Source organism: Rutidosis leptorrhynchoides, chromosome 2 (genome assembly GCF_046630445.1).
Source record: "Rutidosis leptorrhynchoides isolate AG116_Rl617_1_P2 chromosome 2, CSIRO_AGI_Rlap_v1, whole genome shotgun sequence".
In the NCBI taxonomy this organism is placed as follows: Eukaryota; Viridiplantae; Streptophyta; class Magnoliopsida; order Asterales; family Asteraceae; genus Rutidosis; species Rutidosis leptorrhynchoides.
The window spans coordinates 160,190,068-160,203,726 of NC_092334.1; the positions used below are offsets into that span (position 1 = coordinate 160,190,068).

Below are 13,659 nucleotides of genomic sequence, written 5' to 3' on the forward strand. Positions count from 1 at the left end.
AAAAAAATTATTTTAAGCGGTTAAATTGATAGACATCCAAAATTTTCTGGTTCGTAGTAATAGTTGGATTTGTTAGTGGCGAGTTGTGGGCTTTCGATTTAAAGGGTACTGGCTTCCTGCTGCATCTATTGGCTATTCGAAATGTGAGCAAAATCAGAAAAGTCTATTAATTTGATAACTTATATAATTTTTATCTTTTATAACTAATAGGATATTCAGTGAATGCACAGAGCAAAACGTTCACCACAAGTAACTCGATCAAGACATCTAGCCAATATTATCGCCGTTGATTTTTCTTTAGAATCGTCATCTAATCAAATAAGTACTCCAACTCAAAATCCCGATAATCCATTTTTTGAACCCGACTTCAAAATTGAAAAACCGGAGGATATTCAAGGACAATTCCAAGATCCAGAACCACTAATCATTCCTCCTGAACCACAAACCGTTAAATCAGAATCCTCTAGTGATTCATATTTAACAATTTCAATTATGGAAGTAATGGAACCTCCAAGTATGGAAGATAGAATGAGAGCCACACGTACGGGCCAAGGTCACGCCATTATTAAGCCAGACATTAATGCGCCATATTATGAAATCAAAGGACAAATCCTACACATTGTAACTAATCAATGCCAATATAGTGGTACGCCAAAAGAAGATCCAAACGAACATCTTCGAACCTTTAATAGGATCTGTACTCTATTCAAAATCAGAGATGTTGAGGATGAACAGATCTATCTCATGTTATTTCCCTGGACTTTAAAGGGAGAAACCAAAGATTGGTTAGAATCATTACCTGAAGGGGCGATTGATACATGGGATGTTTTAGTTGAAAATTTTCTTAAACAATTCTTTCCGGCATCTAAAGCTGTGAGACTTCAAGGAGAAATTGTTACGTTCGTGCAAAAGCCAAATGAAACATTATATGAGGCATGGATAAGATTCGGAAAATTGTTGAGAGGATGTCCTCAACATGGTTTAGATATTTATCAAATAGTACAAATATTCTACCAAGGATGCGACATTGCTACACGAAAAGACATCGACATAACAGCTGTTGGTTCCATTATGAAGAAAACTGCAACTGACGCTTACAAAATTATTGATAACACTGCCTCCCACTCACATGAGTGGCACCAAGAAAAAGACATCGTTAGATTATCTAAAGCGGCTAGAGTCGATTCTAGCCATGACTTTGATTCCGTTTCCGCAAAAATAGATGCTTTCGAGAGACGAATGGAAAAGATGACTAAAAATATTCACGCAATACGAATCAGTTGTGAGCAATGCGGTGGACCATACTTAACGAAAGATTGTCACATTGAACAAACGATGGAACAACGAGAGAATGTTTCCTACATGAACCAAAGGCCTGGAAATAATTATAAAAATAATTATCAACAGCCAAGGCCAAACTTCAATCGAAATCAAAACATTCTTTACAATCCAAATGGACCTAACAATAACTCGTACAACCAACAAGGTCCGAATAACCAATCAACTCAAAACAACACTTTCAATCAACAAAAACCTAACTTGTATAAACCACCACAACAACCCGAAGAGAAAAAGTCAAATTTGGAAGAAATGATGGCAAAGCTAATGGAATCTCAAACACAATTTATTACATCTCAAGCCCAAACAAATGAGAGGTTTGATCAATCATTAAGAACTCAACAAGCTTCCATTTTGAATCTAGAAAAACACGTAGGTACTCTTTCTAGCATGATGAGTGAGAGGGAACAAGGAAAGCTACTGAGCGATACTGAAGTAAATTCTCGGAATGAGAATGTTAATATGGTATCAACGAATTCTGAAAAACCAGCATCAGAAGATGGGAAGGTTTTTGATGTGAGTAACAATGAAGAAGTTACAACACCACCACCACTCGAGTATGTAAAGCCGGTGGTGGCACCATACAGACCACCCATCCCGTTTCCAAGAAAAGGAGTTGAGTATGAGCAAGTAATAGGTAATAAAGTTTGTGATACCTCTAGAAAGAAGAAGAAGAAAAAGAAAGTGCAAGAAACAAAAATCGTAAAGATAAACGCGGTGAAGACAGTTCCACCAAAACCTCCACCAAGGGTGGGTGATCTGGGTGACTTTATTGTTCCTTATCTACTTAGTGATTGTGTCATGTATGATGCACTAGCAGATTTAGGTGCGAGTGTGAGTGTTATGCCTCTTTCATTATATAAGAGATTAGGAGTAGGTGAGTTAAGTCCAACAGAGATGAGTGTCCGACTCTTTGATCAAACCATTAGGCACCCAGTTGGAATTGCTGACAACCTACCCGTTCAAGTGGGTAATTTAACCTTTCTAGTTGAAATCATTGTCATTGACATAGAAGAGGACTCAAACATTCCTCTAATTTTAGGTTGACCATTCTTAGCGTCCACCGGAGCGTTATTTGATGTAAGAGAGGGTAGAATGACACTTAATGATAGTGAAAAATCGATCACCTTTGTGAGTCGAAAGTCTAAATCTCTACCAACCAAAACCGTTGAACCAACAAAAATGATTGGTAAGAACCATATTGTTTTACCAACTCCAACGGTAGTGCTTAGCAATAATAAAACGCCTAAGTGTGGGGAAAATGAAGTAACAACTAATGATGACCTAATAACAAAGAACCCCGTTGTTGATACAAAATTAAATGACCCCGTTATTAATAGTTCAATGAAGAAACTTATTAAACGGATTCGCGATGCTAGAACCAAGGGGAACTTTAAGTTATGTAATCGGTTAGTATCCAATCTATCGCCTAAAGAAAAGGCAAAACTAGTTGAATTTGTGGATATTACACAAAAATCCAACCAATGGCCTAAAGCAAAAGTCACAGATATGCAAGTTGATTATGGTCCAAGAGAAATTGACGATGAAGTTAATCACAATTTCGACACCACAGCTACCTAAGTGTGGGGAGATTCAGATGTTCTAAAAGGAAAACGCTATCTAAAGTTAGTTGTTCTGTTCTCGTGTAGTTCCGAGAATGGAATCCGATTGGTCTTTTCCGCTAGCAGACACTAAAAAACTAGTTTTCTTCCCCCATTCTGAATTTTTGTTTTGTAGGAAATTAATACGCTTTTTCAATTTAAGTTTTGTGTGAATTTAAATAAAAAATTACTTTATTTCATTAAGTTTAAAAAATGAGTTCTAAAATTCATCGTAAGTTGAAGACTAGGTCATATAACCGAAATTGGTTTACCCGAGGGCGGGGCGAAAAATTTTGTTATCATTATTTTTAATTTTATTGATCTAAAGTATACCAAAAAAAATAAATAAAAACCAAAAATCTTTACTTTTAAAACAATCGCTTTAAAAACGACAAATTTTAAATTTTGTCGAGGAACGGACTAGGTAAACATACCGAAACTACCTAAAGTAAAAGGAAACAAAATTTTAAAAAAAAATTATTCATTTAAATTGTTTTAATATATAAAGATTTTATAAAAATAATAATAATAATAAATATATATATATATATATATATATATATATATATATATATATATATATATATATATATATATATATATATATATATATATATATATATATATATATATATATATATATATATATATATATATATATATATATATATATATATATATATATATATATATATGTTTGTAGTTTATCTTATGTACAAAACAGGGTAAACCAGTGCATTTTCAAAGACTATATTAAAGTTCAGCAAAAGCTACTAATTTTGACGACAAGACGCAAAATATCAAATGTGATATAAAATAATATGTTTGCAAACTCGGTATTTTTAATCACTTTTCTACACTAATCACCCTCATGAATTTATAATTATAGTCTGATTTCATGCAAATGAGGGCATTGCATGATCTCAAGTGTGGGGAAGAGTTATAAATTCTCTCGGGTTTACACTTAGTTTAATTGCCAAATTTTGTGAAAATTTGAAAACTTTTCAACTAAATGAATTCAAAATCATGTTTACACATATTTATGAACGATAAAACTAGGTATTAATGCTGAAATTATTGTTACCTCGGAGAGAACATAAATAGAGAAACAACCCAATACGTTAGAAATCATTTAAAATGGAATAGAGGAGAATAAAAAGGCAAAGAAAAAAAAAGCGAAGTGTGGGAAGAATTTACTAATTTCTTTAAAACACATATCACATATTTGGTACAGATTATTGCAGGTACTTTTGCTTTGGACTAAATTAATCAGTTTTACCCGATTTATTGTAATACCTTTGAAAGAATAGATGGATCTACACGATGAATCAATTCCATCATTAAAAGGAAGTAAAGTCTTCCAAGAAAGACACGCGCTTCTTGATTTAGGTCAGGAAGTTGTCTTCCAAACTAGCTGTAGGTTGACGAAAAATCTAAAAAAGTCATCTCTAAAATCAGCAGGAAATCCACGGACCTCAGCATCAAACAGGGTCACCAAGTGGTCAGACTTATCCTAACCATGAGAGGATCTGTCTCGTAAAATGGGGATGGCGCCGTTGATAATGCTAAAAACGAACATATATTTCATAGCATTATTCCTCAAGAAAGACAAGATTTTAGTTGCAATTGTCCTATTTACAAGTGATATTCAGTTAAATAATAAAAGGTGAAGAAAAAGATAGATTCGACGAATTGAAGACGCAAACGACCAAAAAGCTCAAAAGTATAAAATACAATCAAAGAGGTTCCAATTATTGTTAAGAAACATCTCAGAATTACAAGAGTACAAGATTCAAAACGCAAAGTACAAGATATTAAATTGTACGCAAGGACGTTCGAAAATCCGGAACCGGGACCAGAGTCAACTCTCAACGCTCGACGCAACGGACTAAAAATTACAAGTTAACTATGTATATAAATATAATATAATATATAATTAATTATATAAATTATATATATATATATATATATATATATATATATATATATATATATATATATATATATATATATATATATATATATATATATTATATTTATATATTAAAACCGTCGGCAGACTAGGATCCAAACTTGTGTGAGCTGGAAACCACTGCTCCGCACTCGCGGAGCCTATAAAGGCAAAAACCTTCGCACTCGCGGAGGTCTGAACAGTAAACGTGTCGGCCGAATTTTACACATCTTTTTCTTCTCCTCATTCATACGTAATATATATATATATTTATATTTTAATTTTAATTTTAATTTTAATTTCTAATAATAAGGGTATGTTAGCGAATGTTGTAAGGGTGTAAGTCGAAATTCTGTCCGTGTAACGCTACGCTATTTTTAATCATTGTAAGTTATGTTCAACCTTTTTAATTTAATGTCTTGTAGCTAAGTTATTATTATGCTTATTTAAAACGAAGTAATCATGATGTTGGGCTAATTACTAAAATTGGGTAATTGGGCTTTGTACCATAATTGGGGTTTGGACAAAAAAACGACACTTGTGGAAATTAGACTATGGGCTATTAATGGGCTTTATATTTGTTTAACTAAATGATAGTTTGTTAATTTTAATATTAAGATTTACAATTGGACGTCCCTATAAATAACCATATACACTCGATCGGACACGATGGGCGGGGTATTTATATGTACGAATAATCGTTCATTTAACCGGACACGAGAATGGATTAATAGTCTATGGAATTATTAAAACAGGGGTAAATTATGTACAAGGACACTTGGCATAATTGATAACAAAGTATTAAAACCTTGGGTTACACGCAGTCGATAACCTGGTGTAATTATTAAACAAAGTAATAAAACCTTGTTACAGTTTAAGTCCCCAATTAGTTGGAATATTTAACTTCGGGTATAAGGATAATTTGACGAGGACACTCGCACTTTATATTTATGACTGATGGACTGTTATGGAAAAAAACCAGACGGACATATTAAATAATCCAGGACAAAGGACAATTAACCCATGGGCATAAAACTAAAATCAACACGTCAAACATCATGATTACGGAAGTTTAAATAAGCATAATCATTTTATTTCATATTTAATTTCCTTTATTTTATATTTAATTGCACTTCTAATTATCGCACTTTTATTTATTGTCATTGTATTTAATTGCACTTTTAATTATCGTATTTTTAATTATCGCAATTTTATTTTATCGCACTTTTATTTATCGCAATTTCATTATCGTTATTTACTTTACGCTTTAAATTAAGTCTTTTATTTATTTAATATTTTATATTAGGTTTTAACTGCGACTAAAGTTTTAAAAATCGACAAACCGGTCATTAAACGGTAAAAACCCCCCTTTATAATAATAATATTACTTATATATATATTTGTATTTTTATAAATTAAAACTAATATAGCGTTAAGCTTTGTTTAAATGATTCCCTGTGGACGAACCGGACTTACTAAAAACTACACTACTGTACGATTAGGTACACTGCCTATAACTGTTGTAGCAAGGTTTAGGTATATCCATTCTATAAATAAATAAATATCTTGTGTAAAATTGTATCATATTTAATAGTTTTTCCTAGTAAAATATAAAGCTATTTCATATACACCTCGCAGAACATCAAGTATTTTTGACGCCGCTGCCGGGGAACTTAAACGCCGAAAGCGCAACGCTAGTGATATAAAAATAATAATATAATTTTGTAAAAGTTTTTATTAAGTCCTTCGTATAAAAATATAAGTTTTAAAAATATAAAAATACAAAAAGAGTTTGTTAAAAAAAACATATAAATTTAAAAAGTATTTTTATTTTTGAGTTTAAATATAAGTATTTTATTGTTTTATAGAAATATTTATATATATATATATATATATATTTTATATTTTAGAAAAACAGAAGAAAAAAAACTGAACCTGTGCAAAATCGACCCCTTTCTCAGCTGAAATTTAACCCTCCGCGACTCGCGGATGTTTTGAACCGGGACCAACCGCACTCGCGGAGGTCCACTGACAGGCTAGGGTTTGACTCTGCAAACTGTAATAATTACGGAGTATTATTAATTATTACTATTAAACCAAATTAGGTTATTAATTATTTATTATTTAGTTTAGTTTTAATTATTTAATTTTTATTTTTAAGTTTTAATTAATTTTATAAATATATAAAAATTAATACTTTTATAAAATAAATAATATAAAAATAATATTTTTATAAAAATTGTACTTTTTACAACTTTTAGTATATTTTTATATTTTGTCTCTTTTCATTTGTTTTTAGCTTAATTTTTGTATTTTTCGCTCATTTTTACTTTTAAGATATAGTTTTTACCATAGTTATTTTTATTTCTAGATTTTTAGGCTTTGCCGTAAAATCCCTTAAGTGCTTTTTCTTTAGACTAAGATTTAGGTGCTTTAGAATTTTGCGACATTTTTTTTTAGTTTTTAGTACCTTTTTAAGTTATTGCCATTTGGGATATAGTATTTCTTTTAAGCTTTAATATTTTTAGACGCAACTTTTAATTTTTTTAGTTTTTAGTTCTTTTTTAAGTTTTAACGCGCTACTTTCTTATTTTTATTTTTCGACGCCTTTTACCTATGTATCAATTATCACTCCAATTAGTAATCTCAATTTGCAATTTTAATTTTAAGTTAGTGATAATAATAAGGTTGGGTTAGTCGAGTGTTTTAAAGTTTTATAAGTCACTCTTTTTCTTTCTTATTTCTCGACATTCTAGTTTTAGGACATAGATTTTAATTCTATTTCTTCTCTAAATTTCTTAAAATTACGAAAATTTATTTTAAGTGGTTAAATTGTTAGGCATCAAAATTTTCTGGTTCGTAGTAATAGTTGGATTTGTACGTGGACCGGGTTATTGGAGCCAAACAGTACTCAATTATATTGAGACCAAACGAATCTTGCCCCTCTGCTGCATCTTTTGGCTATTCGAAACATGGGCAAAATCAGAAAAGTCTATTAATTGGATAACTTATATAATTTTTCTTTCCTTTTAAAAACTAATAGGATATTCAGTGAATGCACCGAGCAAGACATTCAACACCTTTTGTACGTTCACCACCTTTTGTACGTTCACCACCTGTAACTCGATCAAGATATCTAGCTAATATTGTCGCCGTTGATTTTTCTTTAGAATCGTCATCCAGTCAACCAAGTACTCCAATTCAAATTTCCGATAATCCATTTTTTGAACCCAACCTCACAATTGAGAATCCGGAGAATATTCAGGGACGATTCATAGATCCTGAACCATTAATTTTTCCTCCGGAACCACCTTCAAACAGAGATTGTTGAGGAACGAACCATTAAATCAGAATCCTCTAGTGATTCAGATTCAACAAATTTAATCATGGAGAATCTGGAACCTTTAAGTATGGAAGACTGAATGAGAGCTAAACGCACTGGCCAAGGTCACGCAATTACTCATCCAGACATTAATGCGCCAGATTATGAAATCAAAGGACAAATTCTACACATGGTGACTAATCAATGCCAATTTAGTAGTGCGCCGAAGGAAGATCCAAATGAACATCTTCGTACCTTTAATATGATCTGCACATTATTTAAAATCCGAGAAGTTGAGGATGAACAGATATATCTCATGTTATTTCCCTGGACTTTAAAGGGAGAAGCCAAAAATTGGTTGGAATCGTTACCTGAAGGGGTGATTGATACATGGGACATTTTAGTTGAAAAATTTCTTAAACAATTCTTTCCGGCATCTAAAGCCGCAAGACTTCAAGGAGAAATTGTTACGTTCACACAGAAACCAAATGAAACTCTATATGAGGCGTGGATAAGATTTGGAAAGTTATTAAGAAGATGTCCGCAACATGGTTTAGACACCTGTCAAATAGTACAAATATTCTACCAAGGATGCGACATCACTACAAGGAAAGACATCGATATAGCAGCTGGTGGTTCTATTATGAAGAAAACAGAAACTGATGCTTACAAAATTATTGATAACACTGCTTCCCACTCACATGAGTGGCACCAAGAAAAAGATATCGTTAGATCATCTAAAGCAGCTAGAGCCGATTCTAGCCATGACTTAGATTCCATTTCTGCAAAGATAGATGCTGTCGAGAGACGAATAGAAAAGATGACTAAGGATATACACTCAATACGAATTAGTTGTGAGTAGTGTGGAGGACCACATTTGACAAAAGATTGTCTCAGTATTGAACTAACAATGGAACAAAGAGAGAATGTTTCATACATAAACCAAAGGCCTGGAAATAATTATCAAAATAATTATCAACCGCCAAGACCAATTTACAATCAAAACCAGAATTATAACTGAAATGTTCCATACAACAATCAACAAGGTCCTAGCAATCAACAAGTATCCAACAATACTTATAATCAGCAAAGACCTAATTTTGAAAACAAACCACCACAAACCGATGATAAAAAGCCGAATTTAGAAGATATGATGACGAAGCTAGTTGAAACTCAAACGCAGTTTTTCACATCTCAGAAACAAACAAATGAACAAAATGCTCAAGCATTTAGAAATCAACAAGCTTCTATTCAAAATTTGGAACAAGAAGTAAGTAACCTAGCACGGTTAATAGGTGAAAGAAAACCGGGAAGTTTACCTAGTGATACAAATGCTAACCCCCTGAATGAAACAGCTAAAGCCATTACCACAAGAAGTGGTACAACACTTAAATCACCTGAAATACCTGTAATTTCTGATGAAGCTATTCCTACTCCACAAGAACCACAACCTGAACAAGATAAGGAAAAAGAATCGGTAGTTGAAAAGGTTAATGAAGATAACACAGTTAAGGCTAAACCTTATGTTAAACCATACCAACCACCACTTCCTTACCCGAGTAAAATGAAAAAAGAGAAACTTGAAGCCGAGCAATCCAAATTCTTGGATATGTTTAAACAGTTAAATGTAAATCTTCCTTTCATTGATGTAATTTCAGGAATGCCTAGATATGCTAAATTTCTGAAAGATCTAATCTCAAATAGAAAGAAAATGGAAGAACTCTCGGCTGTTACTATGAATGCTAATTGTTCAGCAGTGCTGTTGAATAAGATACCAGAAAAACTATCCGATCCAGGAAGTTTCACAATTCCATGTTTTCTGGGTAGTCTTAGTTCAATAGAAGCATTGGCAAACTTAGGTGCTAGTATAAATTTAATGCCGTATTCACTATACACTAAACTAGACCTTGGAGAATTGAAACCAACACGAATAAGCATACAACTAGCCAATAGATCAGTAAAATATCCTAGAGGGATAATGGAAAACATGCTAGTTAAAGTTGGTACTTTAGTATTTCCAGTAGATTTTGTTGTTCTGGACATGGAAGAAGATTCTCAAGTTCCTCTCATATTAGGAAGACCATTCTTAAACACGGCTAAAGCAATGATAGACGTGTTTGGTAAGAAATTGACCCTAAGTATAGAGGACGAGAGTGTTACCTTTTCAGTTGATAGAGCAATGCAACAACCACAATCTGCAGATGATACATGTTATTATATTCAAACTATAGATTCACATGCAGAATTGTTAGAAGAATTTCCAGAATTACAGGGAACAGGAGAATGTTCTTTAGGAGAGAAGGTACTGAACCAATTGATGAAACTGAAATGTTAGCTACACTAATGGCTAATGGATATGAACCAATAACAGAAGAAATTCAAATGCTAAAAGAAGAAGACAGATATCGATATAAATCATCGATAGAAGAACCACCAACATTAGAGTTAAAGCCACTTCCAAACTATTTGGAATACGCTTATTTATATGGTGAATCTGAATTACCTGTAATAATATCGTCTTCTCTTACTGAAAATGAGAAATCACAACTCATTTCTATGTTAAAAGCTCATAAACCAGCCATTGCATGGAAGATTCATGATATTAAAGGAATAAGTCCTTCGTATTGCACACATAAAATCCTTATGGAAGAAGGTCATAAAACGTATGTGCAATGCCAATGAAGACTAAATCCTAATATGCAAGATGTTGTTAAGAAAGAAATTATTAAACTACTTGATGCAGGTTTAATTTATCCAATTTCTGATAGTCCATGGGTAAGCCCAGTTCAATGCGTACCTAAGAAGGGTGGCATGACTGTCATTACAAATGAGAAAAATGAGCTTATTCCTACTAGGACTGTAACAGGATGGCGTGTATGTATTGATTATAGAAAATTAAATGATGCTACCAGAAAAGATCACTTTCCCTTACCTTTTATTGATCAAATGTTGGAAAGATTAGCCGAAAATAGTTACTATTGTTTTCTTGATAGTTTTTCCGGATATTTTCAAATTCCAATAGCACCCGAAGACCAAGAGAAAACCACATTCACGTGCCCTTATGGTACTTTTGCTTACAAATGCATGTCATTTGGACTTTGCAACGCCTCTGCAACCTTTCAAAGGTGCATGATGGCAATTTTTCACGACATGATAGAAGAATGCATGGAAGTTTTCATGGATGATTTTTCAGTCTTCGGTGATACATTTGAATCATGTTTAGTTAATCTTGAACGAATGCTGATTAGATGCGAACAATCAAATCTAGTTCTTAATTGGGAGAAATGCCATTTCATAGTTAAAGAAGGCATCGTTCTTGGACATAAAATTTCAAAGGAAGGAATTGAAGTGGATAGAGCTAAAGTAGATGTAATTGCTAAACTTCCACATCCCACCAATATTAGAGGAGTTAGGAGTTTTCTAGGGCATGCCGGGTTTTACCGACATTTCATAAAAGATTTTTCTAAAATTGCCACTCCTATGAATAAACTCCTAGAAAAAGATGCTCCATTCATCTTTTCAGATGAATGTATCAAATCTTTTAATATTCTTAAAGAGAAACTCACTAATGCGCCGATCATGATAACACCAAATTGGAATCTACCATTTGAACTAATGTGCGATGCAAGTGATTTTGCAATGGGAGCCATTTTAGGACAAAGGATTGAAAAACGATTTCAACCTATATATTATGCTAGTAAGACATTACAAGGAGCACAAACAAATTACACAACTACTGAAAAAGAACTCCTTGCTATTGTCTTTGCTTTTGACAAATTTCGATCATATCTCGTTCTAGCTAAAACGGTGGTCTATACCGACCACTCTGCTCTTAGATACCTATTTTCGAAACAAGATGCTAAACCAAGATTAATCCGTTGGATCTTACTATTACAAGAGTTTGATATTGAAATCTGAGATAAAAAGGGAGCAAAAAATCTCGCAGCCGATCATCTTTCTCGTCTTGAAAATCCTGAATTAGAAGTTCTAAATGAATCGGCCATACAAGACAACTTTCCTGATGAATATCTATTGAAGATAGATTATAATGAAATACCATGGTTTGCAGACTATGCAAACTACTTAGTATATGGATTCCTTGAAAAGGGATTATCGTACCAAAAACGAAAGAAAATCTTTAGTGATATAAAACACTATTTCTGGGAAGATCCACATTTGTTTAAAAGTTGTCCCGATGGAATAATACGCCGATGTGTATTCGGAGATGAAGCTAGTAAAATCTTAAACCATTGTCACACAGGACCAACAGGAGGGCACTATGGGCCTCAACTCACAGCAAGAAAAGTTTACGATGCTGGATTCTATTGGCCTACAATTTACAAAGATGCACACCTTCTTTGCAAATCCTGTGATGCTTGTCAAAGGGCCGGAAAAATAAGTCAACGTGATGAAATGCCACAAAATGTCATTCAAGTATGTGAAGTATTTGACATTTGGGGTTTTGACTTTATGGGTCCATTTCCAAAATCTCATAATAATTTATACATTCTCGTAGCCATTGATTATGTATCTAAATGGGCGGAAGCACAAGCTCTCCCAACTAACGATGCACGAGTTGTAGTTAACTTTTTAAAACATCTTTTTACAAGGTTTGGAACACCGAAAGCTTTAATAAGTGATCGGGGAACTCATTTCTGTAATAATCAACTTGAGAAAGTTCTCAAAAGATATGGAGTAACTCATAAAATCTCCACTACTTATCATCCACAAACAAGTGGACAAGTTGAAAATACCAACCGAGCTTTAAAACGTATTCTAGAGAAAACCGTAGGATCAAATCCGAAGGAATGGTCCATTAAATTGGAGGATGCACTCTGGGCTTTTAGAACAGCCTACAAAACTCCAATTGGAACCACACCTTTTAAACTCGTTTATGGAAAAGCATGTCATCTTCCAGTAGAAATTGAACACAAAATATTTTTGGGCTTTGAAGACATGTAATCTTGATTTACATGAAGCCGGACGTCTACGGTTAAGTCAACTAAACGAATTAGAAGAATTAAGACAAGAAGCATACGAAAATTCGTTAATCTATAAGGAAAGAACGAAGAAATGGCATGATAAAAGAATCAGAAGTTCAAAAGAATTTAAAGAAGGAGATAGAGTTCTTCTTTTTAATTCACGATTCAAGCTATTTCCTGGAAAATTGAAATCAAGATGGTCTGGACCATTCATAGTCAAAAGAGTTTTCCCGTACGGAACAGTAGAATTAATAAATTCAAATGGGATTGAATTTAAAGTTAATGGTCACAGAGTTAAACATTACATAGATAGTCTAATGGAAGTTGACAACGAAGTTAATCACAATTTCGATACCACGGCTAACTAAGTGTGGGGAGAATCAAGTCTTTAAAGGATAATATGTATTTCTGTTAGAGTTAGATTTTCTGTTTTCGTGTAGTTCTCGAAAATAGAACCCGAATGGT

The 13,659-nt window shown here is 32.9% G+C and overlaps 1 non-coding gene across 1 annotated transcript; it reads right to left on the minus strand.

Moving 5' to 3' along the window:
* Positions 1–876: 876 nt before the first annotated feature.
* On the minus strand, positions 877–983 carry LOC139894802 (small nucleolar RNA R71). Its single transcript, XR_011775284.1, has one exon. It is a non-coding gene; the product is annotated as a small nucleolar RNA R71 (small nucleolar RNA).
* Positions 984–13,659: the final 12,676 nt, after the last annotated feature.